This window comes from Balaenoptera physalus (genome assembly GCF_965194825.1).
Source record: "Balaenoptera physalus genome assembly, chromosome: 5".
NCBI lineage: Eukaryota > Metazoa > Chordata > Mammalia > Artiodactyla > Balaenopteridae > Balaenoptera > Balaenoptera physalus.
The window spans coordinates 109,344,020-109,358,537 of record NC_138884.1 but is presented as its reverse complement, the minus strand read 5'-3'; the positions used below and the strand labels follow the sequence as shown (position 1 = coordinate 109,358,537).

Below are 14,518 nucleotides of genomic sequence, written 5' to 3'. Positions count from 1 at the left end.
CTTACTTAGTATGATAATCTCTAGGTCCATCCATGTTGCTGCAAATGGCATTATTTCATTCTTTTTTATGGTTGAGTACTATTCTATTGTACATATGTACCACATCTTCTTTATCCATTCATCTGTCAATGGACATTTAGGTTGCTTCCATGTCTTGGCTATTGCTGCTATGAACATTGGGGTGCATGTATCTTTTCGAATTATAATTTTCTCCAGATATATACCCAGAAGTGGGATTGCTGGATCATATGGTAATTTTATTTTTAGTTTTTTAAGGAACCTCCATACTGTTCTCCATAGTGGCTATACCAATTTACATTTCCACCAACAGTGTAGGAAAGTTCCCTTTTCTCCACACCCTCTCCAACATTTATCATTTGTGGACTTTTTAGTGATGGCTGTTCTGACCAGTATGAGGTGATGCCTCATAGTAGTTTTGATTTGCATTGAAAATATGACTTCTAATGAGAGCATGCTACTCCAATCTGTGCTGTACCATAGTTTGTATAACCATATGTGGAACTTATTGAATGAAATTCTCTGTTTTTGATTTAAAAGCAGACGAGTGAGACATTTTATAGGTCCCAAAAGGGAGGGGCGAGATAACAATCCTAAATGAGTTGCTTTTTGTTCAAAGCTCTCAATTGATTTCTCCCTCTGTGGGTCAGAGACTCTCACAAGGGAGAAAAAGATGGTTCTGTACCCTGATCGTGTTGATTTAATTACCATCTTTGTCTAGAGACTTCCTTCACTCTCTTGTTCCCACACCAACGGAGAATCCATTTCATTCTGTGCCTTTTTCCCTTGCTACCAATGTCATAATAAAATCCAGTTGCTAGCTCCTGTTGCCTGCCTTACGTGGAGCACACCCACTTGTCCTCCCCATGCTGGCTTTGCTCAAAATCCTTCCGAAGCAGAAAAATTACCTGCTGGGCACTTGCCAAGCATTGCCAGAAAGGGCAAAGAAAAGCTTGTTCATTGCTTGAGGATGGCACTTTACAGTTTACCAATCCTTACCTGCCCTGGGAAAGGTAGAGAATGTCTCAGAGGTCAAGGGAGACTCACTCATAGTGTTGGAATCAACCCGTTTTTGGAATTGTTTTCCATTGCAAAGATGACAGTATATATAGCACAGGCTTTGATGGCAAACAGACCTCTGCTTCAATCACACCTTTGCTCTAACTTGTTGTGGGACACTGGAATTCATGGAAATTACTTGTTCCTCAGTTTTCTCATCTGCAACTCAGGAATAATCATAGGTCCTGACTCATAGGCTTGGGCAAGGATGAAAAAAGACATCATGCAACTGAAGAGTTCAGCACAGTGTCTGGAATGTCAAGGGGGTAACAAATGGTGGCAAAGACCATCACTTACCCTGCCCGCCTGGCTCGGTTTTTTCCATATGTAAGGTCAACGTTTATCTTCTCAACGAATAATAGAAAATGAAAATTAAAGTGATAGCCCTGAGATGATCTCTTGCATATATACATAAAGTAAAGCATACTTTGGTTTAAATTGCAGAATGAGAGCCTCATTATTAGAACTTGATGAGGAGCTGGAGATCAAGTTTGAGAACATCTTACTAAAGGTATTTTGAGCAAGGCACTTAAGTTTTTCTTTCCTAGATGCTTATACGCCTACGAAGCTCTACAGTTTCTGACTTTGAGGCCTGCGTCCTGCACACTGACCTTCCTGTTTCTGAGCCCGTTTCTGGGAAGCTGCCTGACCAAGCTTCCTGTTTCCATGCGAGCTGACCGGCTGCCCTTTGGCTTTGGAACCTGGTTGGAACTGTCACATCCACTTAAGAGGATCGATGTGACCTTCATCCCACACCTGAGAGTGTTCTCTGTGAGCCAAATATGGAGGTCCCCGGTGCAGAAAATATGTTCTGTGCTGTGGAGAACAATTTAGAGTAATATCTGTTCATAAACACAGCCATTTCCTCTGAAAGTGATGCATTAACATGCTGGCCGGCCGCTCTGCTGCTCTTTCAGGCTGAACGGCAGCGAGGTGTGAATCACCTTCCAGGAGCACCTTGTGGCAATTTGCTAATTATTTTTATGATGCTAGGTCAGCAGTAAAGGTGGACTTCCTGCTCTGCTCTTTCTCCACAACTGTAAGACAGGACAGACCATTTTTCAAATGAGTTGAAGCGCCCAGCCTGCCAGGCTTGGGAGGCCCTGAACACTGGCCCAGTCGCTTCTTGTTCCTTTCTCTTTGCATTTTCTTGTCCCATGTCTGAGTTTTCATCCTCCATGGAGTTGGAAGGTGTCTTCTGGTTTCCTAGGGCTGTCGTAACAAAGCACCACAAACTAGATGGCTTAAAACAACAGAAATTTATTGCATCACAGTTCTGGAGGCTGGAAGTTCAAGATTAAGGTGTCAGCAGGGCTGTGCTCTCTCTGAAGGCTCCAGGGGACACCCTGTTCCAGGCCTCTCTCTTAGCTTCTGTGGTTGCTGGCAATCCTTGACCTTCACTGGCTTGTGGATGCGCTACTCCAACCTCTGCCTCCGTTGTCACATGGTGTTTTCTTTGTGTGTGTCTGTCTCCTCTTCTTATTAGGGCACAGTTTCCAAATAAGGTCACAATGTAAGGTACTGGGGGTAGGATTCCAACATATTATTTTGGGGTGGCCACAATTAAAATTATAGCAGAAGGTAACAAAGGGTGCTTCATTTATGAAAGCTTGGGGCCTTATTTCTAACTATTTAATCAAGGAAATAAGTAGTTCTGGTTAGGAGCTGCTTTAAGTGTTTACCTTGCAGGTGGGAAGAGGGGGCCCAGCTCCAAGCTTATATTAGTTGTGTGCGTACATGTGTTTACAAGCACATCCTCTGTGAGCAACTTTTGTTTGGCTGAACACAACTCTCTGAGTATCCTAACAGGATTATAGTGTTCCAACGAATAAAGAAATAGAGGCTTCCCACTTCCTAATGGGGTCACAAGACTCCTAGGCTACGGGTTCCCTTGTTCTGGTGGCACCTCTTCCATGACAAAATCCTGCGTCCAGCCTGAAGGGAAACATTTACAGGGTCATGGTAAAATTACCACAGAAAAGTTAAAACTCTAAAGTTAGTCATTTCAGAAAAGTCTTTTAACTAAACAGGGCAGCTTTGAAATTTAATGGAAACCTTGCAAGCTGTAATATAATGTGAAACACCTTTTTCCTTTTAGTAATTTCATGAAAAGTCGGGCATTTCTGTGGTGACTTTCATCTGAAGTGCCTCAAATGCCATGCTGCTTTTATAAATTATGCTGTCTCTGGGGCTTCCGTATCCTGCCCATATTTCTTCCCAATTTCTGAATCTTATGAAGGTTCAACCCCCTCTGGGGTCCAGGTTGAAGGGCTCTGTGCAGTACGGAATCTAGTTAAATGAGGTGTTTGAGGATTTTGAGAATTTCTCCTTCCTAATTTATATCACAAGGAAATATTTAGCACAGTGGAAAGAAATGTGGATTTGAAAGTAGCTGTGTGAATCTGGGCCTGAGTTTCCTCGACTGGAAAATGAAGCATTTGGACTTGTGACTTCTCTGAGGTAGTCTTCCGAGTCTAAACTTCCGGGAGTCTATGGTTTGTGATGACTTTTCTAAGTTGCTTCAAAAGGTTGATCAGGAAGTTAACCAGGCTTTTAGGGAGCCGTCTGTGAGTTGGCATTCTGCTCAGCTCTGCTGACAAAAATCTTCTGTTGCATGAAGGATTTTCCTAGTAGCTGGCGTCCATTTTCTTCAGGCTTGTCAATGTCCGTAGCACAGCAGTGACCTTGCAAAAGGAAACAGCCACTTTGCATTCTTTCTGCCGGCATTCTTGCTCCCTAAAGGCTGTCCCAGAGATTATTGATGAGGGCTATGACCCAATGTGATCCCTAATATCTGGATAGCTCTTTATACTTTTCACAATGAATTCATGAACATTCATTTATTTAATCCCCACAATAGTCTGGAGGCAAGACTGGCATTATTATTAATAACGTAGACTGGCATTATTATTCTCATTTGAGGAATGAGGGATCCAAGGAACATTGAGCCTACATCACTTTAACAAGGTCACAGAAGAAATGAGTGGCAGAGGGAGGACTGGAATACAAATTTTCTGGCTTTTAGTTCAAGTTTTCTTCCACTCCATTACATTTGAACTGAACTGTCCAGGTGGGGAAGAGAAAGACCTTAACATCTACACCTACTATGTGCTGGAAACTACGTTAGACTGAACTCAAACCACCATCTATGTAATTTCAAAGACTAAATTCTTTCCATTACCTAATATTTCTTCCTTGATGACTGGAAACAAAAGTTAAGTACCAAGTGCCATTATATGAAGTAGATCAAATTAGTTTGGTTTTATAAGCAGCTTGAACTCTCCTGATTGTGATGGGCTAGTGTGCTTAGGGATGCAAATAGCCCTGGGCTGGGTTCAGTTTCCTTGGTTTCCTCCACGGAGATTCTATGGGAGATGAGTAGGGAGTGAGGGAAACTGTACAGGGAACGTGTTATTTCTACGTGGGAGATCACACTAGAAGTTGTGAGAAGCCAGGAATGTCACTGCCCTCTCTCCTAAATGGCTGGTGTCATGTTCAGAGGTACAGTCGTCCCTTGGTATCTGGGGGATTGGTTCCAGGACCCCCTGCAGATATCAAAACCAGCCGCTGCTCAAGTCCCTTATAAAAAAATTACACTTGCATATAACCCATGTAATCCTCCTGAGATATTTGAATCTCCATATCTCACCACACTTAAAGTCAGCCCTTCCTTTGGTCTGACTGCTTAGCAGCTTGGAACAAGAACTTTATGGTGCAAGCTAGTTTAAATTGGTTTTCTGCCATTTTTTAAAAAATTAATTAATTAATTAATTTATTTTTGGCTGTGTTGGGTCTTCGTTTCTGTGCGAGGGCTTTCTCTAGTTGCTGCAAGCATGGGCCACTCTTCATCGTGGTGCGCAGGCCTCTCACTATTGCGGCCTCTCTTGTTGTGGAGCACAGGCTCCAGATGCGCAGGCTCAGTAATTGTGGCTCACGGGCCTAGTTTCTCCTCGGCATGTGGGATCTTCCCAGACCAGGGCTCGAACCCGTGTCCCCTGCATTGGCAGGCAGATTCTCAACCACTGTGCCACCAGGGAAGCCCGGTTTTCTGTCATTTTTAACTGACAAAAATTCCTAAGGAGTACTTGGAATGGCCGGAGGAGCTGAGAATTGGGTGTCTAAGGCATCATGTAGTGTAGGGGTCTCTGTGGAATGCAGTGAAGGTACATGACTAGCTTTGCCTAACTCAGAATGGGGGAAGCTGCCCTCCTTACACCAGACTAGCATTGCTGTTTTCTGGAGGGAGATGCAGTCGAGGATCAGGACCTCCCCGCCGTCCACCCCCAGACCAGCTATTCTCATAAATGCGTGTCTGTATTCCTAGGCAGGCACTTCCATTCCAAGGCACTTTTGTCCACTTTGACTCAGTACCTTTCTATCTCTACCCCCACCCCCCCATCCCTCTGGCCCACATGTCCATAGAGACGTAGGAACCTTTTATTCAGGGCATCCTTTCCATCTGTGCTGCATCCACCAGCCCTCGCCTGGTACCGTTCTGTGGGGAAAAAATGGAGCACTGGGGAGCCGGCTTTTCTTTTTCGCCTCTTGCTTGCATTGTTGCAGTGAGTGAATAAAGGCTTGATTGCTGCTTTCAGTTTGGCTCCTAGTCCTAATTGACCACCTGGACACCTGGAAGCACAGAGCTTTAAATTCGTTTCTCTGGATTCTTCTAAACATTATTATGCATAATTATCCAGACTGGCTGGGAACATAGAAGCATGATGAGACTGGATCTCAAACTTCAATGCAGAATTTTCAACCCCAGCTGTCCATTTTAAAATACTGATGCTCAGGTCCTCTCCGAAACTGGTTCTATCAGAATGTTTGTAAATGGAGCCAAAGCATGGTATTTCTAAAGCTCCAGGTGATTCTAATATTAGCCAAGGTTATGAACACTGCTTTTATGGACATCCAAATCATTATTCGGGGAAATTAATAGCATAGGTTCATGAGCTCTCCTTAACCTACTGGAAGAGAATCATATAGGGGTGGATACTGGGAATGTGAGTCTAGGTGGTTCTGATGCAGGTGGTAACTACTTTGGGAATGGTTGAAAAATACTGGCCCAGCAGATGAGTGCATGTGTATGTGTGTATGTATATTTACGCTTGTGTGTGTGTGTGCGCGTGTGTCTGTGTGTATGTATGTATATGTACTTGCTTGTTGGAAGGAAGTGAGCAGGAAAAAAGAAAACAAAGAACCAAGAATCCAAAGAATAACCTCAAAAGAACTGTATATTCATCCACCAATCCATCTATGCAGGTTGAGTGGCAATGTAGTGCAACAGTTAAGAGCATAGGATCTTATCAAAAACACCTGAATCCTGGCTATGCCAATCATTAGTTCTGTTTCCTTGGGCAAATTATGTAACCTCTCACAGCCTCAGTTTCTTCATCTAAGAAATGGAAACACAAATATTATCTTCTTGCAGTTTGTCATCACATTTAAATAAATAGTATTTGTAAAGTATTTACCATCGTGCCTAGAACTGCCCTGTCTGATATGGTAGTCACTATCCAAGTGTGGCTACTGAGCTCCTAAATGTGGCTAGTCTGAATTGAGATGTTCTGTAGATAGAAAACACACATTGGATTTTGAAGACTTAGAATGAAAAAAAAAAGAGAAAATTAAAAATTCTTATTAAGAATTTTAAAATACTGAAATTATAATATTTTGGATATGTTGGGTTGAAATGATAATATTTTAGACGTATCGGGTTAAAAAAATATATTATGGAAATAGTTTTACCCATTTCTTTTTACTTTTTAAAATGTAGCTACCAAAATATTTAAAAATAACATGTATGGCTTTCATTATATTTCTGTTTAACAGTGTTGGCCTAGAACACAGTAAACTCTCAGTGAATGTTAAGTGTGTAATTGTTATTGGTATTGTTTTATTTATTTAATTCAAAAGCAGCTAGTGAACACTTTCTGTGAGAGATATGAACATCAATCATTGATCAGATGGAGTGCATAGTGTCTAGTTAAGGCAAACAAAGTAATCAGGAGTGTGTGGGACTTGATTCCTCCTAGGACTCTGGGGTGTGTGTGATACAGTCCAATCAAAGCAAGATGAGATGCAGAATCATTCCTGGGACCTCACGAATTGTGGTGATTGCCTCAGATACCCCAAAGTATATACACTATTTAATGACAAGAAAGTGTCTCAGAGAGGACGCTAGAATTGAAGAACTTCATAGCCCTGTCAAACTATTTGAAGAAACTTGATTTTAATACACATCATGTAGCCCATCATTCCTCTCCCTTTCCTCACATTACAAAGAAAGGAATCAATGCTTATTGGGGTAATGGTATTAATAGTATTCCTCCTTGCCCCAATTCATATCTACCTGGAACCTTAGAATATGGCTTTATTTGGAAATAGGGTCTTTGCAGATGTAATAAGTTAACATGAGGTCACATTGGATTAGCATGGGCTCTAATACAGTGACAGGTGTCCTTGCAAGAAGAGAAAACAGAGACATAGACAAACACAGGGAGAATGCAAGTGAAGATGGAGGCAGAGGTTGGAGTCATGCAGCTGCAAGCCAAGGAAGGCCAAAGCTTACTGACAACCAACAGAAGCTGGAAGAAGCAAGGAAGGATTCTCCCCTAGAGCATTTGGAAGTAGCATGGCCCTGCTCACACCTTGATTTCAGACTTCTGGCCTCTAGAGCTGTGAGAGAATAAACTTCTGTTGTTATAAGCCACCTGTTTGTGGTAATTTGTTATGACTGCTCTAAGAAGCTAATACACTGAATATTACTTGAGCCAGGCTTGGTCTTCTTAACACTTTGTAAGACATAATAGCATTTTTTGGAGGACTCACTCCTGGGTGCTGGGAGAAGCTGATGGGGGTGTATCATGCTGACAGTCTGAGCAAAAGTACAGACTGGTGCTGGGAGAGACAAAGGTGTATCAAAACAATGTAGGGAGTTTCCAGAATGAGGAGGAAGGGGCAAGCTAAATGTCAAAGCCAGAAAACAGTGCCAAGGATCAATATAAAGTGAAGAGAAATGGATCAAAAACTGATTCAACAGTGGCAAGCAGAGAGTAAGATGGGTCAGGATAGAGAACTTAGGAAAAAGGCTGACATCACTTACATCAGTAAGGAGGCAGAGCTCTATTTCTGTGTTGGGCCAAGTGTGTGGCAGGGCTATGGTCTTTAAGACAGAAACTTGAAGTCAGCATTCCTTCCACTGAGATATGGCTACATCTGGACACATGCGGATGTGACAGGAGTTATGTAAAACTGCAGAACAAGCATGGGGCATCTCTTTCTATAACTGTAATAAAAAAGCAAACATATGTTTAGGAGTATAACGTAAAATTTCTATGAACGTATAACCTAAAATATGAGACTTGGAAGCTTTTTTTGTGTGTATGATAATAACTTCAGGCTATCTTTAGAGCTCCCAAGCTATACACAACCACTTCTGTGTGCTGCTATAAGCAACTCCACCTTTTCCAGCTGGAAAGTTGAGATAGATATATATTCCTTTCAGTAGTGTTTTACCCAAAAACTGGTTTACTGGTTCACTTCTTGGTTGGTGTCAAACCAATAGACACAACCAAGCCAAAGATGGGGAGAAGGAAAGACTTATTATTAGTTGGCAGCAAGTAAGGAGAACATCGGGGAATCTTTCCCAAAGCAGTGCCTCCTCAGCAGCAAAATTGGGGAAGTTTTTTTTTTTTTTAATTAATTAATTAATTAATTTTTGGCTGCTTTGGGTCTTCATTGCTGCACGCGGACTTTCTCTAGTTGCGGCAAACGGGGGCTACTCTTTGGTGCTGTGTGCGGGCTTATCGCGGTGGCTTCTCTTGTTGTGGAGCACGGGCTCTAGGCGTGCAGGCTTCAGTAGTTGTGGCGCATGGGCTTAGTTGCTCCGTGGCGTGTGGGATCTTCCCGGACCACGGCTTGAACCAGTGTCCCCTGCATTGGCAAGCTGATTCTTAACTGCTGCGCTACCAGGGAAGCCCAAAATTGGGGAAGTTTTAAGCTAAGGGTACATGCGTATTCATGAAGAGGCTTGAGCAGAGGAGAATTCAGCATAAAACTGGGGCAGAGATAGAGGGAGTCCAAGCTTTAGTTGATTAAAGTCTGGAGGGTCAACATCGCCATGTCCTCCACCTGGGTGGGGTCCTTAGTTCCTGCAGAACTCAAAGATATATTATTATGTATATCCCTTGAAGAGGAACTAGGACTCCGTTTTTATCACTGCATTGTTATTTATTTTTAACATCTTTATTGGAGTATAATTGCTTTACAATGGTGTGTTAGTTTGACTGCCTTTTCTGTGTTCCTGCATTCCTTTGTTCCCTTAAGATCATTGATTACTGAGACCTGTTCAAGGGCAAGCATTGTGGCCAGACTTAGATCACAAAATGGTTTAGGCCAAAATGGGTTCTTTTATGTCAAGAAAGCTATTCCTCGTTCTCTTTCTCTGGGGACACCCTAACCTATATTCTTACATCAGGTCTTCATATTATAGGCACACATTAAACATTTGTTAACTCATTTATGATAACCAAAGTTGAAAAAAAAAACAGCGATGCATTTTTTTGCACTAATTTTGAACTGTGCTTTGGTGCATGCTTTTATAAACAAAACAGAAAAGCATATATAGGGAGGGTAGTTTTAGGAGGGGTACGGAGGTGTACATAGTAAGGAATGCTTGAGGTTTCTCAAACTTGCAAACACACTGGGCACATCAAAGCAAAAAGTAGTTAAACCAAGTGTTAATCCACAATTTTTATCTTTATCTGCACAAGTCTTTCTAACTAAGAAATACTTGGGATTGAAACGACCTGAAAGTACAAGGGCTATCTTTTGTTGAGCCCTCCTGCTGCAAGTCAGGAGCCTATCTATATATTTTTTCTGCTACAAACTCATGTTCCTATTACTCTTCTTTTAGTTGATTATGTAAAGGTGTGTGCAGTTTTAGTTTCTGGACCATCAAGGGGAAATGGCATTTTTTGAGGCCAATTTTCTGTGCAGAACCAGAGCTATTGCTTGTTCTTGATACGCCAACGAGAAGATGAGGAACTCTGTGGAGAAACCTGGGAGTCATCCTAGATTCTTTCCTCTTCCTTCTAACATCTCATCAATTACCAAGTCCTGGAATCTACTTCGGCAGAGCTCTCAAATCCATTCACTTCTCTCCAAGCTAAGAGTGGAGTCTAATCCTCATGGGAATTGGGATAGGGATGGGGGGAAGTTAAAGATTCCGGAATTACCGTATAAAGTGAACATCAGTTACAGTTAAAGTCAACTTGGGAGAAAAAAATAGGGAAGGAACCCTTCAATTATGCTTAAATCATCTGACCTGGGCCCATTATAACTCAAAACCGTAGAACAAACTATTATTTCTCTTGCTTTTCCAACTGGGCCATCTTTATCTGGACCAAAGTCTGTTTTTGACAGGAGGGAAGGATGACAAGGTAAAGAAGGAAATCTCTCTTTTTAAAGTTTCACTTTCTTTCTGCTAAACACGACTGTAAGTGAAAGGATGTGATCGTCCCCCCTTACATTGGCAGAGCTCTCATCAGTCTTCTTGGCAGGCCGTGCTAACCCAGTCCACCTAGATAAGGGCATTAGGCAAATAGGACTATACTGGATGACTTTAGTTCTGCCACAAAGTGTTATTTGGGCCTGTGATATAAAAAAAATCCAATGTTAGTCCCAACTGGCCAGAATCACACAAACCAGAATGTGGGGTTTTTGAGGTGAAGCTGAATGGGATTATCGATAAAAAGATACCTTAGCCTCCTTTGCTTGCTCCCAAGGGCTAAAAGTCTAGATTTTCCCTCTTCTTTCCTTCACAGAGTGGTTAACTTTGGGAATTTTTCCTGCTGATCTCATTTCTACCGCCTGGGACGGGTTTAAGTGAAAGTCAGTGGGCCCAGTGTTCCAGACAGGCCTCCTGGACAGAACCTGTTAAAGTACGGCTGCAGCCACAGAAGGAGTTCAAGGTGCAGTGGCTGGAGCATCTTCGGGGTGGACAGACCTGAATTCACATCCTGGTCTTGCTACAGAGCTGGACATCGCTGGGATAGTTACCAAACTCTTCTGCCCCTTGTTCTTCTCATCTGTGAAATGCGGATGTTCATAAGGTTGTTGGGAGGATTACATAGGCAGCTCCTGAAGGATTAAAAAGGGAGCTTCTTCCTCTTCTCTGGTCAGTTACAGTGGGAGGATGTTCCTGGAGGTTTCTAGAGGAGAGTGGAGTCACCCTGTGTATTACACCCATAGAAGTCACATGAGGGCAGAAAGGACTTTGAAAGTGGCTTTATTTGAGCACTCTTTAATTAAAAGATCATTTTCCTGCCTTTTCTCATACACAATCGCCCTCAGCTAATTGTGCAGCTTTATAGGCTGTTAGACTCTGGGCTCAATTCATAGTGGAAAGTCACTATCAGTGACCACAAAGTTATACATGGATATCTGCCTTGCTGTCCTGCCTGGGATAGAGAAAGGATATTTATTTTTCTAACTCCTGATTGAAATAGCATTTTTCAAGCGCTTTCTAGTTTGTGGTCACCTGTAATAACAGCAGGATAAACTGAAGAGGGAAACTTGTCTTCTTTCTCCTTCTAAGGTAGCCACCCTTTACTATAACCATTCATCCCACATTAGAAGTTCTAGCTCTCTCCGGGGGCAAATAGTTTTACCTTGGAAGCCAACCTGATCCGCTGGATGTGGGTGCCTATGATGATGTGAGAAGGTGCCTGAGCTCACCTCTGCACTCTGCAGAAAGAGCCATGATTCAGGGATGATATCTTCTGTGGGCCTGGAGGGAGGAGTTGTGTCACATGTTTCCCATATCTTATCCACCCTGTAGCTTTTATCACGGTGCCTAGTTCCTCTCTCCACCTTTTGCCTTCTTATAGGATATTGGCAGAACATGGGAAGGAAATGCAGGAAAGGGTGCCATATGATAACCATTCTCATCTTTGTATACTGTCAGCATTTTGTTCGTATTTTAACTAGTGCCCTCACTTAATGTGTAGTCATGATTTGTCTTTTGTCATTGTGTATGTCTCCTTTCATTTCCACTCTGCAAATATCTTGAGGTTAGGGATCATTATTCCTCATTCTTATACTATCCTCCACCTCGTGTCTCCCAATCCAGAACCTGGTACAATGCCTGACACATAATAGTCATTGTTTTATTGCCCAGTGCAACTTTTAAATTCTATTCTCTTAAATCATCCACACTGCCAACAAAAATATCTTTCTAAAATATAAATATAATCTTGTCCCATTTCTACTTAAAACCCTCAATGACTCCCAGGTGGTTAAAGGATGAAGTTTAAGTTCTAAATCCTTTATTTTGGAAAAACAAATTTTTCAAGACTTTTTTCTCACCTAGTTTGCTGACTCACTAGCCACTGCCGTCTCATAAACAACATCTGACTTTGTACTTTTGAGCCTTTACATCTGTAGGTTATTGAGTCCAGATTGCCTGCTCTCCATTGCCCACCCAGTGGACTGCTCTTCATCCTTTAGAATTCCATGTCTTAAAGGGAGGTGATATAGTATAGTAGTTAAAAAAATGTAGGTTAGGCATTGGGCTGCTTGGGTTCAAATCCTGACTCTAGTTGTGTGACCTTGTGCAAGTTACTTAAATTTTCCCAATGTGAGTTTTCTTATCTGTAAAATGTGGGGGTAGTAATGTGTTTGGCGGGAGAAATCAATGAGCTAATCTATATGAAGTATTTTGCATCCTACCTGGCACATTGTGACTATTCAGTTAAATTGATCTACTTTCTTAACTGGGATTCAGAACCAAGCTCACAGTCTATTGAGGGAAACAGACAAGATTGCAATATAGTGTAATAAGGATTGTATTCATGGTGTGAAGCGGATGCAAAGACAGGAATTCTGTGTGCCGGAAAAGGGAAAGCGGATACTTCTGAGAGGAGGGGATGTCTGAGGAAATACTTCTGAGAGGAGGGGATGCTTGAGCTGGGTTCTAAAGGGTGGGTGAGAAGTGTGGCACAGTGATGGGGATGCAGTGATGTGTGGAACTGGGGCTCATGGACCTTATCTGGCCACATGCAGCTATGTCAGGGTGAGAATCAACTACCCAAAAGTGAGTGTCCTGGACATGAGTGTTTTTGGTTGCTTTTGTATGCAGTAGACCAGCTGCACTCCAGGTACCTTGCCCCTTTCTCACATGCAGAAGAAACTTGGGAGGAAGATGGATCAGGCAGCAAAAGCTTTCTTCCTGGTGGAAGAGCAGATAAGCCAGAGCATGGAAGCATCTCAGGGAGGCCTCTCAATCTCTCTCCTACTCTTGATATATAGAATAAACAGGTTTTGATAAGCAGCCTTTATCCCCTTCTTCATGGAGAGAGGGGTGGATGGCGCTCCATGAGGGAAGAGCAGACATGTCACCTTTAACATCCCAAGGTAGACCAGTAGCCTGAGGGCTGTGATGACAGCTCAAGTTCCATAGCTGCCTTTGGCATGCATGAAGCAAAACCAACTCTTCATCCCTCTTTCCCTGTCTAAGAGCATCCTCTAGGGTTAGTCAAAATCATTTCCTCCACTCAATGAAAAAAGGGGAAAAGCATTTTTTGTTGTACGTAGAAGAGTCCAAAAGGAGCAGTCCTCATGGGATTTTTTTTCACTAAGGCTCATTTTAATTACATAGGAGTTTGATAGACAGCAGAGTGTATGTGGGGTGAAGTGGAGAGAGAGCACTGGAAGAAGAGGGCATGGCATGAAGAAAAGTGTGGCACTATGATATGTTAAAGCTTAGAAGAGACTATATAAATTATTTTTTCTTTAAAATTGTAATTGGACATAAATATCACTTCGTAAAATTCAGGGAAAAAGATCAAGTCTGACATGTGAAAAGGCAATGTGACTATGATAGAAGATGTTAGTCTGTGAAGCTTAATTTCAACTGAAAGAAATGTAAGAGAAAATAATAAGAAATGTACGCATTAATAATTGCCCTGTGGCTGATAGGAACGCTGAGTAAAAGATGGATAGAGGGATAAGTATCCCATAATATGGATATTTAAATGAATTTGTTGAAAAGCATACATTCCTTTTACATTCCTTGGATAGGCTTTTTAAGGATTTTTTTCTTTAGCAGTTGGATTCAAAAGAGAGGCAACATATGAAAATGTTATTAACTATGTGGTTAGGATTCTTGGGATCTGTGTGCAAACATTTGATAGGTGCTGGGTAATCCCTCAAAAGTAGAAGTTGCCATTATCACTAGCTGTTATGTGGGTGTCTGAAATGAGGTGATTGTCAATCCTTTGGAGAAAGAAATAAGAGTTTATGAAATATATCTTTGCTACATGGAGCACGTATACACATATATATGTGTATATATACACATATATATATGTTGTTTTGATTAAACATTAACATTGTATCTTTCATAAGAATGAGTAGATGATATGTTTGTAGAGATTCT

General features: G+C 41.8%; 1 long non-coding RNA gene across 1 annotated transcript in view; it reads left to right on the top strand.

Moving 5' to 3' along the window:
- LOC309660914 overlaps positions 1-14,518 on the top strand; it is a 65,944-nt gene that overhangs the window by 17,928 nt on the left and 33,498 nt on the right. The window lies entirely within an intron of this gene.